The sequence below is a fragment of the Anastrepha ludens genome, chromosome 5 (genome assembly GCF_028408465.1).
Source record: "Anastrepha ludens isolate Willacy chromosome 5, idAnaLude1.1, whole genome shotgun sequence".
NCBI lineage: Eukaryota > Metazoa > Arthropoda > Insecta > Diptera > Tephritidae > Anastrepha > Anastrepha ludens.
Genome location: NC_071501.1, coordinates 95,942,550 through 95,967,307, shown reverse-complemented (window position 1 = coordinate 95,967,307; position 24,758 = coordinate 95,942,550). Strand labels below are relative to the sequence as shown.

The following is a 24,758-nucleotide window of genomic DNA, read 5'->3' as shown; positions in this document are numbered from 1 at the left end:
ATGATATTCTTTTCATTAGTTCGTGAGTTATTGTGTTAAGAGAGATGTTACTTTCGTTATTTTCAAAACAATGGATCAAAAAGAATGTCGTGTTTTAATTTTGCGCTGCTTCTTGATGGAAAAAACACCGTTCAAGCGAAGCAATGACTTTAAACAAGCAATAGCTTGAACAAGCCGCTCCATCAGAAACAACAATAAAACGATGGTTTGCTGACTTCAAACGTGGTTGTTGAAGAGACACCGATGATGCACAACGCAGTGGACGTCCAAATGCGGCGGTAACATTAGAAAACATCAAAACAATTCACAAAATCGTTTTGATTGATCGAAGAGTGAAGTTACGTGAGATAGCTGACATGATAAAGATATCAAGAGAACGTGTTGGCTTTGTATTGCATGAGCATTCCATTATGAAAAAGCTCTAATCAAAGTGGGGCCACGCTTTCTGCCTTTCAAAACAACGCACCGTGTCACAAGTCAATCAAAACAAAGGCAAAACTATATGAATAGAACTTCGAATTGCTCCCACATCCACCGTATTCGCCAGATTTGGCTCTCAGCCACTAATGGCTGTTCAATGACCAAAAAAAACTGCTCGCCGGTAAGAAATTTCGCTCGAATGAAGAGGTTATCGGTGACACACGCATATTTTCAGGCAAAAGATAAATCGATAACATTTGAACGAAATCAGGATGCTGACATATACCTATGTAGTAAAATATACAGTATGATAAGATGCATCAATTCAGCTATGTACTTCGCTCTGATTCATTCGTATATGCAACAGATAACTCGAAACACGACCGGTGAAAATTTGTAGATAACTCCACAAAACTTCTGATACAAAGGCGGTTGGCATTTAAAATGAACAAACTTGACAATGACAATCAATGAGTGTGTTCCCAATAAATAGTATAACTAAAAGTTTCAGGTTGTGTAAAAACTAAAAAAAAAATTCCACCTTTTAATTAGAATTTTTAGAAAAATTTCAAATATGTATTGTAGTTTTAGTGACCATTAAGTTTCGGTATAATAAAGAGGATGTGAAAAATCACATTGAGTTTTGACAATTTTTTTTTTTTTTGTTGGTGGTCTTTTTGCATTTCTCCACATGAAAAAAACTTTCGAGCATTTGTTATATGGGAACAAATACATAACACTGTCAACAGAAAAAAATATCAAAAACAACTTAGAATTTTGAGCCACTTTAAACTATAACTTAAAAAATTTAATGGGCTAAAACCTACTTACCTAAAATTTTTCTAAAAATGCTGACAAAGGGATCTTGATGAAAATTTGCTGAATTTTTTTCAATTTTGAAAATTTGAACTAGATAATCTTAGTTGTAGTATGTACAACATTAAACAAAAAAAAAAATAAAAAAAAAGAAAAAAAAAAATTAAAAAAAAAAATAAAAAATAAAAACAAATAATAAAAAAAGTAAATAAAAAACTAATTCACAGTAAAAACTGTGCGTAAAATAATATGTGTTAATTGGCAAGCATCAAGACTTGGCTTAGTTGGGATTTACTCTTACATAAAAACTGCTCCATGGAATCTTTATGCAATAATAATAAGGCCGATTGGCGCAGATCACAGGTCCATCTCATTTGTGAATTAGCCAGAGCGCATTTAAAATCCAAGCAAGTAAGCATGTATTCGACCGCCCATATTACGCACAGGAGTTTATGCATGATATTTACCAGCTATCACTGACTATTAAAATATGTAAAAAACGAATTTCGTGTAGCAAGATAACGGCCGGCCTATTCCATCAACGAATGGTTATTGTTGTTGTTGTAATAGCATAAAAATTCTCCATACATATATGTATATGGGGAATGCTCCTGAAGTGACAGTCATTGGCCGAATATAAATCCGGATCGCTCCGGTTACGTAGAACCGACTGTTGTTATTGAAGCAGCACAAAACATTCCTCATACATTTTAGAAAACTGCTATTGAAATGGCAGTATTTTGCGAATAAAAGATATAAGTGCAGGGCGTTTCGGTAACCTAACCTAACCCTTTTCTGTGTATTTCGCTTTTGTCACCATTCAGGTTTGGGAAGCGTTTCCACCAAATTTTAAGTGTTAAGTCCCCGGTGGCCTAATTTATTTTTCATCGTCTTCAGTGAATCACACTGATCAAGAAAAACAAAAAAAAAAAAAACATTTTGTATGTCACTGCATTTTGTGAGTCTGAAAATTATCGGTCGTCCCGAGCCTAGCGCACACCAGAGACTAAGGTGTTTTATTTAAGGCCACAAGTTTATATCGAAAATCGCTTGCTCTAAGAAAACACAGAGCCGGCTTGCAATTGTTTTTGTTGCAGCAGTCTACAAAAAAGACCGCTTGGATTGGCACCTACTGATAAAAAAATCTTGCAGGCCCTGGCAAGCCATTAAACTAAATACGTCCGTGTGGACCCACCACTGTTTTGCGCTCATACAATAGTTATTCATTGAAGGTTAATCAATCAATTCTATAAGTAAAAATATTCATCTTCAACCTTAAGGCAACATATATTGTCCTTATAACGATTTTTCAGTTTATAAATATGTATATTTTCATACCTATCTAAGTTCGCTTTATGGAATGAAAATGTGAGAAAAGGCTTAAGGGGTTAGGCCACTCTAGGATTTTCAAAATATCGAAATTTTTTTTTTTTGCTTAAAAGATGCTTTAAACTCTTTAGAATATAAAACAAAAAGTCCTATGCGTGAAAAAAATGTTTATCTCTAATATTTCGCACTTTTGCGCGAGCGCCTCTGACGTCTCTGACACGACTATTTCAAATTTAAACCGTGTTTATCTCAAAACGTGATTTTTCAAAACTGCACGCAGCATAACACAAACAATTTTTAATATTTTCACAATTGTACAAGGATCTTTAGAACATTATTCCGCACTGAAATACGTGCGGATTTTTTTATTAATTAATTAGAAAAATTTTTATAAACAATTAACGGTTCCATTTTAGATGAAAAATTCTACTTTTGACTTCAAACATCTGCAAAATACACAAATTTCAATATTTCTAAAATCCCGTACGTATTTCTACAGCTATACTCACGTCGATTGAGAAGAATTTTTTTAATTTGGTTTAGATGGACATTTACGTCAGTTGTACTGCGTGCCGTGAAGTGCCTTTTTCGCAGGGCGCGTTCAGAGATTCACTCCAAAGGCGCCATTTTGTAATATTTTTCAATAAAAAATATTTGTAATTACACTTAAATACATGCTTAATAATATACTTAAAAAGTTTTTTCCTAGCACCTTTCTTTCAATGTAAAAAAAATCCTTAAAAAACTGCTTTTTTTACAGTAGCTAGAGTGGCGTAACCCCTTAAAGACTTCCTAGCTGTTTTGTTCAGAAATTTCACATAAGCCCATAGTGCACAGCTACCAAATTACACAAATTTTGTCTATCCAAAATTATTTTATTTTTTCCACGGGTCCTCTTGAATTAGAAAAATTATAATATATGTCCATATTAGTGCTCATTTTGAAATATATATGTATTTAGTATGTACATACATACTAACGTCAATCAAATTTGATAACCTTTAATCCAAGAATGTAGTATCACAAGAACTACAAATTTCATCACAAAAAAAAAAAAATTAAACTGTAATATTTTTAGTGCAAATATATACACACATACCTATGGGAAGGAACTAATCTCAATTTATGGAAGGTCTTCATTAACGTCCATATTTTATTAGCGAAGGCCTACCTACCACCCTATTTCAGGTTGGCTTTGACATCTGGACAACCAGTACTGCGGGTAAAAGCGCTACCCTTCGAAAGCTGGAGTTCTACCCTCTCCTAATATACCCTTGCTGCAGGAAGCTTATGATTTTCGAGTTATTTGAAGTAAAACTTTTAAAACTTGTTAACCACAAAACGTTATTTTCCCCTGGATCTCAACAGTTTTAGTGTTATTATCACTTTATTATTTAAAACTGTTCGCATTTCTTTACTTTAAACAGTATTCATAAAAAATTCGTTAAAAACTATTATAAAATAACTTTAATTTGTACTCTGTCAGCTTTCCAATGGTAGCCCATTTACCCCCAAAAGCGGTTGTCCACATTCCCCATAGTTTTGTTTTTGTTTTTTAAATACATGTTTTCGTAATCCAAAAAAATGAAATAAATGAACTCCAAACGCCAAAGTAGGCATGTATGTATGTATATCAGGCAAACTTATTACATATGAGTGTATTTTTGAGAAAACCTTCTTTCTTATTCCCCTATTATACTCGCAAGTTGCAGCGCTCACATCAATTCGGCAATCGAGGCCATGAGCAGTGGCCGCAGCCACAATGGTCATTGTTTAATATTCACACAGGTAGGTTATTTTGCTGAGTATAGATGCAGAAATGCAGATTTGTATGTAAATGTTGCAAAAGGAGAACTGCCCAATTGGTTGATAATGTCTTTGGACACATTTTAACCTTTATAATTTTTCATACGTCATATATCCCTATTTACATATTGAGTAAGGTCTTAATGCTGATCATTTTACTGGTTTTTCTGATTAACTTAGAAACCTTTACATATTCGCAATTATTTTTCCGTTTCAATTTGCAAATCTAGTACAAGCTTTTGCAGCGTTGAGTGTTTTTCACTTTTGTTAAGTGTGTCGTTGCCCTTTTGTCCCTTCCTTTTGCAAGAGAACAGAGAACAATGCTAGCGCTCTGCATACAAGCAATACAAAGCACATGCAAAAATGTGTAACGATGGCATCAACCGCTGTCTGTGCTGCAGGCACTTGCCGCAAATGCAAATTCGTGCCTTATCGCCCTAATTGCCATTTGGTGCTACATTATTTAAGTTGTGTAGCGTCAGTAGCTCGAGTACAAACGAACTGGCTCCTTGAAGGAGTTTCGACATAAAAAGGTATGCACAAATTTACATACACTGCGCACTGTGGCAGCAATGACAGCGGACCAAAACACGCCAGCCACAATGTACAAAAATCAATTTTCTTCCAGTGAACACGGTGACGTCTCGTATTACTGAAGCTCGCGGAAACTCCGAAACTCCAAAGCACCTTCATATTACTATTTTTGCAAATCTAATCGAAATGAGTTTGTAGTCATTTCATTTCATTTCACAACATATAATTCCAATTAGAAATAGAAACAAGACTATGTTTGGGATTTTTGAGCAAGCACAAGTAATCCGTTGTGGCCCATCCCATCGGTGTTAGGTTCACAATTCTTGGAATTTTTATTAATTATTGACATAACAGTACGCGGTCACCGCACGCCACGTACACACACCCGCACAATACGACATACCGACAGACAGGTAGGCGAGACACTTGCCTCATATGCCTCATGAAAATTCGATTGTATGCAATGGGAAACGCTCTGCAGAGCCAACAACACTCACTTGTACACAATTTCCTTATGTATGCCACTGTGTTTCTTTTTTCTTTTCCCAATTCAAGTGGAAAAAATTAGCACATTAAGATTTTTCTTCTCGACTAACTGACACAATATTTGACAGTTCTGAAAATTTGCAAATTCTTTTTTACACATTCTACTTTGTGTCGTTATTTGTTGGTACTCGTTATTGCGCCTTTAACGAAATTCTACCAACGTGCACGCAACCGACGAGTAAATTTTCGAACTCGCCATTGTAGCTGGTACAGTGATCTATTATGGATATACAAAATTCAAATTAATGACTATTTCGAATATTATCACAAATAGTAGTTTATTGTTAACCGACAAACGAAATATGTGCAAATAAATTAAATTAACATACAAATATTAAAATTTACGAAAAATACATATGTACAAATTGGTTTGACTAAAGAAGTTTTAATTTTTTCTATGTTAGGCCTTGAGACGAGCTTCTCCTACAATTTGTCGGATGCGGCTAGAGGAGGGTCCTATAGTTTTGTGGCGCCTCCGAATAATTTTCTTACAAAGAGCTGATTTCATGGCAAAGATACATTCAGATCAGTACGGTGACTGGGATTAAATACAGGTATCCCTCGTATAACGCGATAGTTACGTTCCAGAAGAATTGCGCGTTATGTAATTCCGCGTTATCTAAAACATAGTTTTCATATACCATAAATTTGGGGGTTATGTTCCAATAGGTTTTTTTTTAAATAAAATACATACAAAATAACAGATGCACATATATTTCAACTCAATACTAAAGTTCAGACTTTCTTCACCAAGATATGAATAATAATACATATGTACATACATATTTCAAAATTCAAAAAACAAAATTTAAATAATTATGTGCACATTAAAAAATTTAAAAACAAATTAAAACAAATTAAAGGTTTACTAAAAACTTTATTGTTATTCTTCAAACTTCATATGGTAATTAATCTGTTTCACTGTCTTCAAAGATCTTTGCACGTGGGCGTTTTGGGGGAGCAATAGCTTCATCAGAAGATATTTCTTTAACATAGTTTTCGCTATTGGATAAGAAACTAGTTGTGGGACCTTGTGGTTCTTCTACTGGTTTTATAATTGCAAAATCTGTTATCAGTTTTTGATGGGTGGTTTTTTTAAGCTCCTTTTCTGGTATACTCACACATGTTGTGAAGGCAAAAAAGGGTAATTCCCGGTTTACATTAAAAATATATTACATATTATATATATGTGGTACGCAAATTAGTGTTACCAGATTTTATAATTATGTATTTTCCCCTTCGCGTGATACATATAAGCCTAAATTTCGCGTTGTACTGAAACCTAATTTTTCCAAATCGCGTTATATCGAAACCGCGTTGTATAAGACCGCGTTATACAAGGGATACCTGTATACCTTTAAAAAACGGACTGTTCAATATAATTTTATTGCGTGACAAGTGTAAACAATAAAAGCCACTTACATTAAGGAAACAATTATGAGAATGAGCTAGACTGACAAAATATCAAAATAGGATGCAAACTTCATGCTCGGGGCCATAAAAAGAATAAAGTCCGCTTATTTCGTACATATATCAAGACGTAACAAATACGATGTTTTACAACTTGCAACAAGAAAAAATTGAAAGACAAAGAGGAACTGGCCGAAAAATTGATTTGAGTTGCCTACATCAAGGAGTGGACCGAGATCTCAAAACAATTGGTGAATAACAGAGGTAGCGAGAAACAGACACAAATTTTAATAACATCGTTAAAAATATGACCTGCCACCATATGGCGAAGACCAAAATAACGTTTGTATGTAATCGCGAACATCCAGCATGGGTACGCCGAACAAGAAGAAGATTTTTAGAAGAAGTGGAAAAAGGTTTCAAATGTATATCGGACCGAAATATGTGCATACTCATAGCTTTGGTACATGAAGTAAATTTTGCGATGAGTAATTTTGTGGAAAATTGTAGCTATATATATATATATATATATAATTGGCGCGTACATCCTTTTTGGGTGTTTGGCCGAGCTCCTCCTCCTATTTGTGGTCTGCGTCTTGATGTTGTCCCAAAAAATGGAGAGACCTACAGTTTCAAGCCGACTTCGAGCGGTAGATATTTTTATGAGGAGAAATACACTCGGAGGTTTGCCAATGCCTGCCGAGGGGCGACCGCTATTAGAAAAATGTTTTTCTTAATTTTGGCGTTTCACCGAGATTCGAACCAACGTTCTATCTGTGAATTCCGAATGGTAATCTCGCACCAACCCATTCGACTACGGCGGCCGCCAATAATAATATATTATATAATAAATATTTCATAATACATGATATTATTAAAATTTTCTTGCTCGTCAAAATGAGGTAAGAATTTTAAAATCATACAGAAAGTTTCACAATTTCAAATCAATTAAACCTTTTTTCTAACTATTGAATTTTTCAATTATTAAATAATAACGTTGCAAAATTGGTAATTTGGCCAAACTAAATGAACCACACTGGGAGTCGCTTGCTCAGATTTGGTCTCTGTGACTATTATACATATCGCACCCTAAATACAAAAGGGTCACAACTCAAAATTTTCCACACTCTAGCTTGACTTGTTTACAGTAGCACAGAAAACAAACTATGTGACATAAGACGCTGAAATTTGCCATGTAAGCTTATAACAGTCCTACCAAAAACCAAAAAATTTATTTTTGCCATATGTCATCCGCGGACCGTTTTATTGATAACGTCTCGCTCATATTTGAGCAGAAGGAACATTTTGAGTTGTGACCCTTTTGTATTTAGGGTGCGATATGTTCTTAAACTTGAACAAAATTGCTCAGTGTTAATAGATGTTTGTCAAATCAAGGCTGTAAATAGGAAACCGTGCCATATTTTCGGAGCTCGAGAAATTATATTTTTCGGAAGATATAAGAAAGTTCCAACACCATGTATTGGGGTTAAAGGAGACTACTTGAAAAATGATATAAAATGTTTCTGAAAAATTGTTTTTCTTTATTAGTTAATGCCAATTGTGGGTACCATCTGCCTATTAAACTCTACACAAAATAAAAATAAAAAAAATCGACAATCAACTAATTATGATTTAAACCCTGTTTCTGATATCCTCACAGCGAAGTATTTCTATTGAAGGACAATCTGGAAACAGTAATAGTGCCATTTTTGATGGAAAGCGGATATGGAAATCTGTGTTGCCAAGTCTTTGGCATGGGAAAGTTTCCCACTTAATTGGAAAAAAGATTGTTTCCTACCAAAAAACGTTATTTATCGAATACATACAAAGACCATTGTTTTTATTAAACTTTTAATGTATACAAAAAATATAGATAATAGATCACATTAAGATTACATTAAACTTTCGTTTGAAAGGATTAAAATTAAAATCATATTGCACATTTGGCCATTCCATTAATATACTTAATTTTTATTTTGTTTTGTGAGAATTATTATAATTATTTGTATTTGGGAGAAAAATCTTAAAAGAACGCGAAACGTTAAAATTCTATATTTCAAATTGTCTTCTCGAAGTTTTCCATCGTCAATAGTTGGGATTTTTCAATGAAAGAATATAAAAGCCGTAGTTCTTGATAGTCAATATATAAACTTTGTCAGTTTTCGAAGTTAAATTTATCAAACGCACCTACGCAAAAATATTAGCTAACGTAATTCACTCTGTCATCTGTCATCTGCAATTACCCTTCGAATTACATCTTTCGCCATAAAAAATTTTGATAGCGAAAGTAAGTAATCTCAAATTCAAACTCAATTGCTTTGCGAATTACTAAGAAATCATTGTCTTCCCTAATTTTGATCGAAATTTCTATGAATTTATATTAATTTTTATCGATATTAGCTGTCAAACTCACAACAAAGGAACATAGTGAACAAACGTTCAATAATAACCAGAAATATATTATAATAATGAAGCAAAAAAGAAATTATTAACACAATTATTTTGTTGTTGTTTTTGTAGCAACATGCATGTACGAAGAATGCTGCTGGAACATCAGAATTTGGCTGGATGTATGTAAGTCCGAGTCATTCCGGTAACGTAGAACCGATTGTTCTGGGAGTAAAAACTATTAGGTATGTCGAGGAGGTTGCTAAATATCTGAATAATGGTGGAGGAAAACAAATAATCCTCTTAAAGTTTAACCTGGAAGTAAATCCTTTAAAAAGTTTATATGAACTGGTAGATATTTTTTATAACATTTCTTATGATAACTATTTTGGAATCAAAATTTCTGGGAGACGGACTCCACTGACAGTTATACAAGTAAGAATAAAAAGCAATGAACAAGAACGAAAAGGAGAATAAGAGCTGGCAAAGTGAATTACGAATGCGCCGTGGGAACAGGGCAATTCGCGAATAACTTAGAAAGCGAATTTTGTGGCGTGGGAACATACATAGCATAAATCCCATCTTCGATAGCCATCGATAACTGTCGATCATTTGTTGTTATGGTGTATATAAACGAAGACCACTACAGCATCCTATTGTTTGCTTTAGTTAAATTTTCGCAGTTCATTGAATATTTTTTCAGATGAGAAAATTCACTAGGAACGTACAATTGTCATTTTTGACTTAAAAAACGTCGAAACGTCATCAGGATATAACAACGTCCAAATGACTTTAAGCACGTCAACCTGGAATTGATGATAATTATGATATGGTAATGCTATAGTTTTTTTATTGAAAACATTTATACATTCTTTTTATCCTACTTATAATATTTTCTTTATGTGTAATAGCCTAGATAAATGGCGGCGTTAATTCTGTTTAAAATTCTAGTGCCAATATTGACAGACGGTTGTTACCCTGATTAGTGAATAGCTTATTTGCTTATTGCATAGTTTTCTAAGAAAAACATGAACCGCAGGCAACAAATACGGGCATTAGCTGCCCTGAACTAAGAAATAATTCTTCATTAAAAAAAATCGGAAATTACAATTTGTCAAACTACTCCGAAATATCAAAATAAATTATATAATTTCGAACGTGTTTATGCAAACTAGCATTGCATCCAGTCTTTCTTGTTCTTCTCTTTAAAAGTTGCATTATTTTTTATTCACAATAGATGTTAACTGTCATTTTCCGGCAATGTAGCAATCGGAAATTCCCTTAATCCGCTTAAATTATGAAAATTAAATCTAGTTGTCAATTCACATTAGTTGCACTTAATTTCTGAGATAACTTGGAATTAAGTCGTTCATACCGATTAACGCCACCGTCTGCCTAGGCTTCAGACTACGTCGAAAAGTTAGCAAAATTCAAATAGTGTTCGATTTTTTTGAAACTTTTGGCAATAATAATTTTTTATACATATTAGAAACCTTGAAATCCAAAGAAAGATTTTCAAAATGGTAATAATAAAAAATATGAGCTTAGTATACTCAGTTTAATAAAATATTATTACTAAAACAAATTTTGGCTAAAACAAAATTAAAAAATATAATTTCATTTAATATTTTGTTTATTTCGGCGAGTTTTTCATCATTTTACTGTGTATATTATATTTGCCTAAGATTTCCTTTTTACTATAAAAAAAGTTATATGGAGAATTTAATAGGTTTTGAGCTATGACTATTTTAGTGGTCATTGGGAAGGCAGTTAGTCCCCCTGGGTAAAGCTCGCTATACTCACTGTAGTTCATATGCAGCTTCATGCACGTATCATATCTTTGGATCAATTTACGTTCAGGAATTTCAGTATTCAAGCAAACGGTCTGGACCATAACAATCTTGATCATTTTTATTGTAGTTTTATTATTTTATTAAATTTTCGTATTTTTATTTTGTGAGCTGATCGACTAGACGCACCCAAGAATGTAAATTTACTGAGGGTGACTTCTAAATGAGGTCGACAAATAAATATAAATGAAGTAATAAAATAAATAAAAATAAAATCATGTAAAATGAATATCGACAAAAACATATGTATAAAGGGTGGTAAAATTTCAAGAGCCGATGTTGAATGTGAACCACACCTAAACGTCAACGACACCGTTGGACTCTTTCTTTGAGGTTATTTGAAAGAAAAGGTGTACGTCGATAAGCCAGCAACAATTCAAGAGCTAAATGATGAGAAAATTCGGCACATTAACGGCATAGAACCTCAATTATGCCTCAGAGTCAACGAAAACTTGGACCATCAGATGGAGGTGTGCCGCCCTGGCCGCGGCCATTTGGCCGATATTTTATTCCATACGTAATTGAGCCATACCAATATTAACATAATAAAGAGAAATGATAATAATGTCCTAAAAAAATTTTATTTTATTCAAAATCAATACCGGCCCTTGAAACTTAACCACCCTTCATAAAAGAAATAACTGAATTTGCTCTGAGCTTTGAGCTCACAATATGACAATACGAAAACTAAATTATTTGCAGGCCATTACAGTTTTACAGTTTACATACCTTTATTTTAACTACAAAAAACCCCAAATATTTTTACTTCAATCGTTTCATTGTTATTGACTTTTAATATGCCTTACATGGGAAATGAGCATAACCTTTAGAAGAGAATTATTCAGAAGAAAATTAAAAGCAATAAAATTAAGAAATAATTTCTATATCAGCCGAAAACCTCTACTAATACTTTATTATCACGTAACCTTAAAAAAAAAAATGAAAAAAAAAATAATAGGACTATGAATAAGTTCGTGCGGTTTTACAACAGATGGCGTAACTTGATTATCGATCCACATTTCCAAACATTCATTGGAGAGCTACTGTCGTAAGGCACAAACGTCAGTATACGTTTTTTATTTGAAGCGTAAACAACAATATTTTTACCACACTTGAAAATGTCGAATTTCGTGCCAAATAATGTGTTTTTGCGGGGAATTCTTCTTCATTATTTTAATATGAAGAAAAAAGCAGCCGAAAGTCATCGTATCTTGGTGGAAGTTTATGGTGAGCATGCTCTATCTGAGCGAACGTGCCAGAAGTGGTTTGCACGCTTTAAAAGTGGTGATTTTGGCTTGGAAGACGAAGAACGCGAGGGTGCGCCGCCAAAGTTCATGGATACCGAATTGGAGGAATTGCTCGATCAAGATCCGGCTCAAACGCAAGAAGAGGTTGCAAAAACTTTGGGAGTTGATCAATCAACCATTTCCAAACGTTTAAAAGCCATGGGAATGATCCGAAAGGTAGGCCATTGGGTGCCGTATGAATTGAAGCCAAGAGACGTTGAACGCCGTTTTATGGCATGCGAACAACTGCTTCAACGGCACAAAAGAAAGGGTTTTTTGCATCGAATTGTGACTGGCGATGAAAAGTGGGTCCATTACGACAATCCAAAACGTCGGGCAACGTATGGATACCCTGGCCATGCTTCAACATCGACGTCGGCGCAGAATATTCATGGCCTGAAGGTTATGCTGTGTATCTGGTGGGACCAGCTGGGTGTTGTGTATTATGAGCTACTGAAACCGAATGAAACGATTACGGGGGATGTCTACCGACGACAATTGATGCGTTTGAGCCGAGCACTGCGAGAAAAACGGCCGCAATACGCCGATAGACACGACAAAGTTATTTTGCAACATGACAATGCTCGGCCACATGTTGCACAAGTGGTCAAAACATACTTAGAAACGCTCAAATGGGATGTCCTACCCCACCCGCCGTATAGTCCAGACCTTGCGCCATCCGATTACTATCTCTTCCGATCGATGCAACATGGCCTGGCTGACCAGCACTTCCGTAATTACGATGAAGTCAAAAAATGGATCGATTCGTGGATTGCGGCAAAACCGACCGAATTTTTCACAAAGGGAATCCGTGAATTGCCAGAAAGATGGGAAAAAGTAGTAGTAAGCGATGGACAATATTTTGAATATTAAATTTGTAACCATTTTACGTCAATAAAGTTTCAAATTTCGAAAAAAAACCGCACGAACTTATTCATAGTTCGGAAAATTCAAATTTCTAATATTTTTCATTCGTTCCATGCAGTGCGTACACTGTGCGTTCAACTCATTTTGCAGAAATACTTTTACTCGTACTTACAGAAGAAGGGAAGGAGTTTCGCAAATTATTGCGATTGGAATTCTTCCAAAATGAATAAACGGTTAAACTAAATACAAAAAATTATGTAGGATTACTTTAAATTTGAACGCTAACTTCTTGCAAGGAATGCAGTCATCTGCTATCATATGTATGTAGGTGTACAAATATGTACATGTATATGTATGTATTGTAAATACTTTTTCTCTGTTTTCCAAATCCTCCGTTTTCCGCTTAATGTAGCGGCAGCAACTTCTATGTCAATACATGTCTTTGTATTTGTGCAATCGCGCAAGGGTAATATTTATTTCAAGCACTAACCTCACACATCCGGGTGTGACATAACAAAATGTTGCGGTCTGCTTCCACAACACAGCCCGTAAAAGCATTTGAAACAGAATGAATGAAGGCGAATTTAAGCCGACCACCACAAAGGCATATTAGCACAACACAAGGTTAGAGAGGCCACGAAAAAAAATTAAAAAAAAGGAGTAAAAATCAAAAAAAAAAACACGAAAGAAAGTAGCACAGAATTTTTGATTGCCACGAGCATTGATTCCTGATTGTTCTAGGACTTTTACACACACACACACACACATGTACGCATGGAAGTTATTTGACATAAAGTCAATACTTAAGTGTAGTTTTTCTTTTTGTTTTTATTCATAAAATGCATTTGAGAATCTTACTTTTTCCTCATTTTTTCGAATAGCGGGGTTTTCGATCACAATTTGCCTGAATTTGACGACGAAGTGAAAATGGGTGTGGGCGACGAGGACGAGTGGGTGGTGGTCGTTCCGGAGGGCTGCTGTATTGAGTGCTGTTGCTTGAATTGCTTTGTTGAACTGATTGCCTGCATTTTGTGGCACACATTTGAATTCTTCATCTTTTAGACACGCTATTTATTACATGTGTTTTTATTTCGCGAAAAGCGAAACTCGAAACCCGAAATATGAACCGCAAAAAGGCGAAATCCGATTAAATTGCATTTGTGCGAAAACCGTACTAGAGAAACTGAATACAATACAATATTTAACAAAGTAGGATTTTATTTACTTATTTTTATTTTTATTTTGTTTTTGACTTATGGTTGTCGATTGGTTAGCTGGTTGATTAGTTGCTCGGTTGCTCGGTTGCACGTACAATGTAATTATGCATATGTAGTAAGTATGTGGTATGTGCGTTATGTATGTAGTAGCTGTGGCAGTGGCACATTCAAAAACTTCACTTGCTCGCTAGTTATAGTCCATATCGCTTTTGTGTACACTTTTCGGACACTACCTGCTACTACTTACTATAACCATTTTTTCGATTGATTGTTGCCGTATCGTTGCAGGAGGTTTTGCGCATTTTTGTTGTTGTTTTTGGTTTTTTATACCCGTTACGATTAGTATTGGAATTTTTTTCGTTTTTATTTTTATTGTAATTCACTTTTTTATTGCAAAAAAAATTATATATTTGTTCACTTACTGCCTTCTCATCATCGTTGTCTTTCACTTGCACCGACTCTATCACATTTTACTAGATTTCTTTACTTCCTTTTGTTCTCTTGCGACTTCGCCAATACTGTGAGCTGTGCACTCTTTCTTGCTTTTTATTTGCTACCTCGCTGGCTTCACTGTCTTTCTTCTGCGGTACACTTTACACTTTACACTTTTCTGCTTTGGATCGTACACACGCACGCACACAAACACACACACACACACACACGCGCGCGCGGCTATACGCTTCTACGCTTCCACTCTGCCACCACGCTACAATGCCTAAAAGTATGCTACCACACTAAACGAGAACGCTTCAATGGTACAAAGAACGCCACGGTACGTTTACGTGTCGCGCCCCCCTCGCCCCTTTAGCGTATGTGTGTCGTGCACGTCGTACTCGCATTCGCTCATTCACGAACCACGACCAAAGCAGCAGGCGCACTCATTACCATGAAAATGAAAATTTTCTTCATTAATATTTTTGGTTTTTTTATAAACTCTATTCATTGCATTTTACAATCATAAATATATTCAATTTATTATTGCATTGATATTATGCAAATACGAATAGAAGCACTTACAATTTCAGGTTTTATCACTTACACACGCACACTTTATAGTCTATTTTTTTATATTTTTATTTTTTATTAACCGAAGTATGGAGCACAACTCTATTTGCACGACATTCGATTTTCTACGCCTTTTCACTGATGAAATTAAAATTAGAAATTTGCACAGTTTTTTTTCTATTATTTTAAAATTTCAGTGACTTATTATGTGCTCGAAAAATTTTCTGCATTCTTTGGGACAGACAAACAGACACTCGCAGGCAGCAGTGAACCTTTGCTTTTCGTGTTTCCACCTCTTCGCTTCGTGGTGGAGTGCAGCAGCGATGGATATTTTTCGAAAAACTGGTTAAAAGTAGGAAGTACTCGCCATAAATACAACTCAACTCGAATTGTCTCTCGCCATGTCCTAACTATTTGGCACGATGAATAAATGAAGGCGTGTTTGAATACACCACCAAACACAAAACGCCGAGAAACTCACCAAAATGAATGAAACTTACGCGTGAAAGGATATGCGATTGTTTACGAGGAATTTCATGCAAGGGATTGACTGGACAATAAATACCTTGTCTTATATCAGAACAAAAATCATATTTTGGGAGTTTGAGAAGTTTTTCAATAGACAACACCTTGCAAGTACTCGCATATACATTCTATTGTGATTGCACACATTCGCAGATAGTTAGTTAAGCGAATAAACAAACCGGAAACGGAAGAAGTGGACCATTATTTCAACAGTTTCAGTTTTAGGTGACCAGAAATATTTACAATACACAAAAACTGAAATTAAGAAAAAAAATTTGAGAACTGAAATAAGTGGAGATAATATTTATTTGTATTTACTAAAAAGTACTTATGTATTTTCACAGAAACTAGACGCAAATATGTATTAGTTTGGAGGAAAAGAAATCCTTTATTTTCTCGGTAGATGGATGTAGTGATCAATGTCTCGTAAAGTATCGATCAAACACTTACTTATGCCCGTTGTCAAGGTGGCATTTCACACTAAAAAAATTAATTGCTGTTTTTATTTGTTCCATTCAGTTGTGAGCTACAGGGTGTTAACAATGAAAATTCGGTACATTTTACAGTTTTTCTTTGATAAAGACGTAAATCCAAGCTAAATGAATGAATCGCTGAAATTGTGAATGGTATTTATGATGCTGATACTGTAACAGCTAATTTCGTGCAATTTTGGTTTCGTCGATTCCGGCATTTTCGATGTTAAAGAAAATGTCGATGAATTAACGGAATTAATCGAAGTTGACCGTCATGTTAGTAAAGATCGACCATAAAACAGTTTGCGCAAAAATGTACGCGAAAATAAAGAATTTCTTGTTCCCCAAACTAAAAATTAAGGAATTCAACAGAAAATATTTCATTTTTATTGGTTGTTCATCTATATTTTTATATATATTACTTTAATGAAACTTGAATCAATTTAAAATATTCACGTTGTTTTGTGTCACCACAGTTTATACTATTTTACCTTTTGTTTTTAAATCTAAATATTTTGGTTCAGCGCATTAGGCAGGGCTATTTTATTGGGGTGGCATCCCTTGGTCGGGAAAAATCCAGGTTATTCCGGTGCGTAGAACCTGTTGCCATGAGAATGGATTTTTTGTTTTTAATTTATAGTTCAAAGAATATAAATTACTGTGTTTTAGCCAACCATTTTTTAATTTTTCTTGCGAAAAAATGTCCACTCAAATAAATCGTATTTTAAAAATATTATATATTTATAAATATATTTTGCTTTCGGGATGAGACCAACCCGATGGCACAAAAATTAGAAAATGACAATACAAATAATTTTTTTTAAGAAGCTGTTAGACGTGGAAATTGTTTATTTTTATTTGCGTTTAGTACACACAAAAAAAATAAAAATAATAATAATGGGAGACAGTTTTTCCGCAATTGTTTAATTGAAAGAAGTGAATAAATTTTTTTAATTCGGTAAATTATGTACAAAGCGACATGGCCGTTTTCAAAAAAAAAACTTTACTTGTAAATTTATATGTAAAATCTTTTTTTTCTAAAAAAGTTAGTTACGAAATTGTATACAAATTTGATAAATTGTCTACAGAATGACTTAGGTATTTATAAAAAATGGAAAAAAATACGCTTTTAAAATTTTGTTTCCTAAATGAGTTAATTAAAAAATATGATAAAATCGTGTGTGGATTTTTTAATTTTTCCTAAAAAAGTTAGTTAAAAATATTAAGAAAAAAATTATAACTTTGAAAAATTATCTGCATTTTAAAAAAAAAAATTAATGTTTTCAAAAAAGTTAAGTTGATAAATTATCTACCGCGGACCTATTTTAAAAAAAAGTTTAATACTTTTAAACACTTTTTTTCTAAAAAAGTTAGTTCAAAAATGTATACACATTTGATAAATTATCTAAAGACGGACTTTGCCAGTTTTGCAAAAAAAAACATATCTACAATTTAAAATTTTTTGTTTGATTTTAATTAAGTTGATAAATTATCTACAGACTTGCACTTATTTACATTTTAAATAATTTTTTTTTTCCAAAAAGTTAATTATAAAACATATACATTGTATGCACGTTTTTTTAGTTTTCTTCTAAAGAAGTTAGTACAAATATGATAAATCGTATCCCGAGAGGCTTGCCATTTTGAAAAAAAAAAAATTACGCTTTAAGCATTTTTTCCAAAAAAGTTAGTTGAAAATATGTACGTTGTATATATGTATGTTTTTTTTTTAATTTAATTTCTAAAGTTAGTTAAAAACAAATTACCAATTTGATAAATGAGCTACAAAGTCTTTTTGGAAAAAAATATATTTACACTCTAAAATAATTTTTTGTTCCAAAAAAGTCAGTTATAAAATGTATACATTGTATGTATGTTTTTTTTTTAATTTTTTTTCTAAAAGATTAGTTACAAATTTGATAAATCATCTACAGAGCAAAGTAGCCGTTTTTGAAAAAAAAACACTTTTTTTATGAAAAAGTTAGTGGAAAAATACATTCAAATATGATAAAATATCTACAGAGTACCTACAAATTTTTTTTTCAATTTGTATATCAACCTTTGAAAATTAAATTTTCAAAAAAAAAAAGGTAACAAAAATGTATCCATAAAAAAATCTTAAGTCACAGCTTGAAGAATATATGCATTTATTTTATATATAAGTATAAATATTCTTCTTCTTCTTAATTGGCGCGATAACCCCTTATGCGATTTTGTCGTGCTAACCGGCTCCAATTGGACACACCAAGTGAAGCCAAGTCCTTCTCCACCTGATATTTCCAACGCAGAGGAGGCCTCCCTCTTCCTCTGCTACCACTAGCTGGTACCGCATCGAATACTTTCATAGCCGGAGCGTTTGTATCCATTCGGACGATATGACCCAGCCCACGTAGCCGCTGGATCTTTATTCGCTGCGCTATGTCTATGTCGTCGTAAAGCTCATACAGCTATTCACTGTTGCCAACGTGCAAAGGTCCAAAAATCTTCCGTAAAATCTTTCTCTCAAACACTCCCAGCGTCGCTTCATCTGCGCCATACGTTAGGACGGGCATGATGAGAGCCTTGTAGAGTATTAGTTTTGTTCGTCGAGAGAGGACTTTACTACTCATTTGCCTACTGAGACCAAAGTAGCACTTGTTGGCAAGAGAGATTCTACGTTGGATTTCAAGGCTGACATTGTTATCGGTGTTAATGCTGGACTAAATAAACGAAGTCCTTTACAACCTCGAAATAATAACTGTCAACACTGACGTGGGTGCCGATACGCGAGTGCGCCGACTGTTTGTTTGAAGACAGGAGGTACTTCGTTTTGCCCTCGTTCCCCACCAGACCCATTCGCTTTGCCTCTTTATCCAGTTTGGAGAAGGCAGAACTAACAGCGCGATTGTTAAGGCCGATGATGTCAATATCATCGGCATACGCCAACAACTGTACGCTCTTATAAAATATTGTGCCTGAGCGATTCAATTCTGCGATTCGTACGATGTTCTCCAACATCAGGTTAAAGAAATCACACGACAGCGAGTCACCCTGTCTGAAACCTCGTTTGGTATAAAACGGCTCGGAGAGGTCTCTCCCAATTCTGACGGCACTGCTGATGTTGGACAACTTCGTCTTGCAAAACCATATTAGTTTTGTGGGGATACCAAATGTAGACATCGCGGCACACAGATAACTCTTTTTAATACACTTTTATTAGCTCGGGTTGTATGTATGTATGTATGTATGTATGTATGTAACGGAATCTTTGAGCTTAATTTTCACTGGCTTCTAAAAATCTGATCGACTTGGAATTTTGCACACCTATCAAAGACCGATGACAATGCAATAATTTGATAAAAGTTTTCCATTATCCTTATTAAGATTGCCAGGATTAATATTTGCTTTTTTTATCTGTGGGCAAAAAGTAAGGCGAATTTGGTTGTAAAATAAAAAATCTTTAATTCTAATGAAATCCGTCTTTTATGCGTATTTAACCCCAACATCTACCGTTTCTACTAAATGTAATACGTTCACATATAAATAGATGATCTACTTTTTCGCGCTTAACTCAAAATCTATCATTAAAAAGCGTGATTTCCCATACAAAATTTGTCTCCCAAAATCTGAGATTATAAAATAATCCTAGATAATAACGATATTTTTTGGCATACAACCCTGTGTTTACTGTGTTATCGATAATTATTATTACAAATGTAAGGAGAAACATCAAAATAAAAACTAAATGAAATGGATGCCGGGAAAGAAAACAGGTCTGTAAACATAATTCTAATACAATTTTTGTCAAATAGTATTAAATAGGGATTCATTTTACAGAAAAAAGCGTGTGTCTATTAACGTTTTGTCCTCTTATTACTTATTATAAGATGTAATACAGCATCTAGTCCTTGACGATTTGCGCAGAATGCTTCAGGTCATTATCTTGCTGGAAGATCCAGCTCGAGCTTAGGCCTCGTTTGTCCACGGATGGCATCAGGTTTTATTCCAAAATGTGCTTGTATTAGAAGCGATCCATATTTCCTTCAATGAAAACGAGGTTTCCAACTCCTGTGGCTGCAATTGCTCCCCAAACCATGACACTGTCACCACCATGCTTTACAGTCGGAATCAGATTCCTAGGATCCATGGCAGTGTTTGGTTTTCTCAAACTTTAGCTTTGCCGTCGTATCCAAATATGTTGTATTTGGACTCATCAGTGAATAAAACTAGTTTCCAAAATTCTATTCCCTTATAAGGTGCTTTTTTGCAAACTCCATACGAAGCTTTCAGTTTTTCTCGCTTATAAGGAGCTTCTTGCGAGGAGTTCTGCAGTTGTTACCTTCATTATTAAGGGTCCTGCTTATTGTACGTGGATGGACAACAATTTGATACCTCTCGGCTACCTCCTGGGCCAAATCAGTAGCATGTATTTTCGGATTCTGATTCACTGCTTTGCGAATAAAGAATACATCACTCCGGTTGAGCTTCTTGGGCCGGCCACTACGCGGCTTAATCTCCAGAGAATTGGTTGTTTCAAAGCTTTTACAAATACTTTGCACCGTAGACTTGCTTAAATGCAATAAATCAGCTATTTAACCAAAGGATGTCTTATTACTTCTGTACTCAACAATTAATTTTCTCAAATCAGTAGAGATAACTTTGCGGAGCGACATTATTCCGATCGTACACTTTTTCAAAAGACAAAATGTAATAAATTTTAAGAAGAATGCAAAGTAGAACCACAAAATAAAATAAACGGTACTTTACAGTTAAGTATTCGCAGAAAAGAAGAGCAAAATAAGTGTCCTAATATAACGTATGTACACTTTTGTCAGTGCATTTTTTTGGTTTTTCGTGAATAACTTTTAAAGTAACTACTGAAAATATTTTTTTTTACATTTGTTAGACTGTTACAATAATTAGACTTAAAACAAAATTGCATCATTACATTCCTTTTGAATGCTTTAGATCGGGAGAAATTAAGAATAAAAAATAGTTAAACAAAATCTAAAAAACACGCTTTTATTGCTAATCGAACTGCATTTTGCTTCATTTTCATAACCCTCTGTACATAGGTAGTTGCCAATAGAATGATTGTAATATTTACTATATCAAGCATCCCACGCTTTTAACTCTAATTTGAATTACTCTATTTGTATCTTAATTTTTGTTATAATTCTGTTCTATTTTTTATTTATTTTGAAGTAGAATCCTTCTGGTTAATGATGGAACACAACTTCATTCATATGGCTGCCTCGGCTAGCCATGCACCATCCCATACGATCGGTCCAATTTTTCAACACATTTCCGATTGTATGCGGCTGTATTTCAGCTATGACATCGCGTATGTTGGTCTTCAGTGCATGAATTGTTGCTGGTTTGTTGGCATAACACTGGTCTTTGACGGCACCCCAAATATAATAATCCAACGGCGTCAAATCGCAGCTCCGAGGCGGCCAAACGATATCAGAATTTCGGCTGATAATGCGATCTTCGAAGACAGTGCGCAAAAGATTGATCGTAGCATTCGCTGTGTGGCAAGTAGCGCCATCTTGTTGGAACCAAATGAGCGTATACACAAAAAACTAATTTTCTTCCAAATCAGATGACAGATAAGTGTTACCATTCTTCAAATAATACCTAGTTCAAATCCGTAACGATAGATGGCGGGCCCTGTGCTTAAAAACAAAAAGAAAATTCAGCCATACTATGAAAAAACTAAACATAAAAAACAATTACAAAAAAGAACATTGTTTGAGCCTTTGAAATCCACATAACCCCTATTGAGAGTAATAAAAATTGTTGTTGCTGTTGTTGTTATTGTAGCAGCATAAGCATTTCCCATTCATGTACGGGGAGTGCAGCTGAGGTGACGGTATGGCCGGATATAAATACGGCTTGTTCCAGTAACGTAGCACCGACTGTCATTGGAACGTAATAAAAATTGTCTTAGCTATTGATGAAATTTGGTGTACTCAACCTTCAGCATTGTGAGCTCACATTGGCGGAAGCAGGAAAGCAAGCCTCCATTGGCCGTCTGAAATAATTATGTAAGGAGTAAATTGAAATTTCGAAATAATTTGTATAGCCAGCGCCGAGGGCAACACCAAATACAATATAAATATATATAATATCATTAATTAAGTCTGTTTCCTATTTATTTTACTTCCAATACGACACCCCAACAGGTTAAGGGCTACAATACCATCTTCTAAAGTAAAAAAATATTAAAGCAAAACTTCATACCTCTCAAACCATAAAATACATTCAAATGCAAAAAAAAATCAAGACTACTTCATACAATGCACATATCCCTTGAGAATAGAATATTTAAGTAGATTAGCTGAATAATTAAACGCAATCACAATATGAAGGCAAAATATAAATAGTCAATGATTTTCTCAACTATTACCTACATACTTACATACATACATACCATATCAGCATGGGAGTATGTAGCCGAATAAATGCAAAAATGATTGTACACTTAAATGAAAGCCAGCCAAATGCCATTGGAATGGTCACGCTAAGGTATTTAACTGGCGCAACCGGTGAGACACTCGATAAGAGCTTCGCGGCTCAAAACAAAACAAAAAAGAGAACAGTAAAAATACAAGTTTTATTCGACTACATAGTAGCTGTTTATCACCTTTAAAGCGCCATAAAGACGACGCTGTTGGACACCGTGCGCATAATACCTATGCGGCTTTCCCTTTCCCACCGCCTGTCAGACTTGTAATGAACTTTCACTTTGCTATCTTAAAGAGATACGCGAAGTATTTTCGTAATTTTAGTTTTATAAAATACTGATGTATGTGTATATGAGTGCGTGTGCGGGCATATGTAAATGGGTATACAAAGGTATCCATGTGATTGTATGCTTTTGATTCAACACATCCGTCCGAGCAAAACAAAACAAAACAAATTAATACCATCACTAGGGAGTGTCCCATTCATTTGAGGTGATGCAAGTAATGTCCTGCTATTGAACAGTGTAACATTTTGTCACAAATTGAAATAGAATATAAATAATGCAATTCGAATGGAAATCATATCAAACTGCTTCGGACAAAATAAAGCTCTAGCAAATTGGTCAACTTAACGTTGGTTGTCAATTTCAGTTTTTGCTTAAAGCCTGAGCTGCTCAATATCGTTGAATATAAAGCTCTAACATTTCGACCAACATAAAGTTTGTAGTCAACTTTTTTCTAGAGACCTAAACTGCCGAATTCCGGCCAAGTTAAAGATCGAATGTTTCGATGGAGAAAGAGTTGGCTGCCAACTTTTATTCTAAAGAAGTAGGGATGCCTTTTTTATTTTGCGTCTTAGTGGCAAAAGTACTTTAAAAATTGATTCAAGCGAATGCCGAAGTGTAATGACTTCCAAGGAGAATATTTTGAAAAACAGAAACCATTTTCATTATTATTTTACTATGTTTTCATTATTGTGCACAAAATATTTATTAAAGGCAACTCTCGTAATCGCACTGCAAATAGCAGGTCTCTAATAGCCATTCGCTATTGGATATTTGCTTAAAAAAATTTGTTAGTTTTTTTTTTGCAAATGGTTTGCAAATTTCAAAAATGGCGCAGCGGAGGACCTTCTAAACTCGCGGCGATGACGGTACGTTACCGATTGTTAAAGTCGCGCGTTCCAATTTACTGAGCTCACACAGCTCCTTTTAATGTGAATTGTGCATTTTACGGTGGTCAGAATAATATATTACAATAATACAATTTTGTATTGGCATTGGTACTTTTGGGCAGAAAATATGGCAAATGAAATATAATATATTCAGTTATGTACAATAGTTGAACTTTCCTCCTATGAAATACTCGTAAAGTATACGCAGTGGGTACCCCTGTTTTAGTTTTCCCTTTTGCAACTTTAGAGTTCTTTAAAATATTTCATTGTTGAGCATAAAGAAAGTTGATTTTTGTCTCACGGTGGTATAATACATAAGTGCTTGGCTTACGATAAGAATTAAAAATCCATCTGATTTTCAAAAACTTAGCATAGCTTCAAATTTTCACTTCTCGTTACATGTTAATAATTTTCTGTACGCTATGGCCTTTCGTTTCAAGCGAAGAGTGCAACACCGCATACTACGCGTGGAAAACAATCGAAGAGCCGGTGAGGAATAGTGAGATACATATTACTAAAGGTGTTAGACCCAGTCGGGAAAATTCAAGTAAGGTCATTTAACTAAGAATATATCAATCTATGGCAGCATGCATAACTTTTTTCATCGCAGTGCTCTAAGAAATTCATATGACCGTGCATGTATGACGATGAAATTCAATAAGA

At 34.4% G+C, this 24,758-nt stretch overlaps 1 protein-coding gene across 1 annotated transcript in view; it reads right to left on the bottom strand.

Moving 5' to 3' along the window:
- LOC128865313 (UPF0047 protein YjbQ) overlaps positions 1 to 5,577 on the bottom strand; it is a 53,617-nt gene extending 48,040 nt beyond the window's left edge. The window contains exon 1 of the mRNA XM_054105505.1: positions 5,403 to 5,577. The gene's annotated coding sequence lies outside the window, so the exon portion shown is untranslated. The remainder of the gene's footprint in view (positions 1 to 5,402) is intronic.
- Positions 5,578 to 24,758: the final 19,181 nt, after the last annotated feature.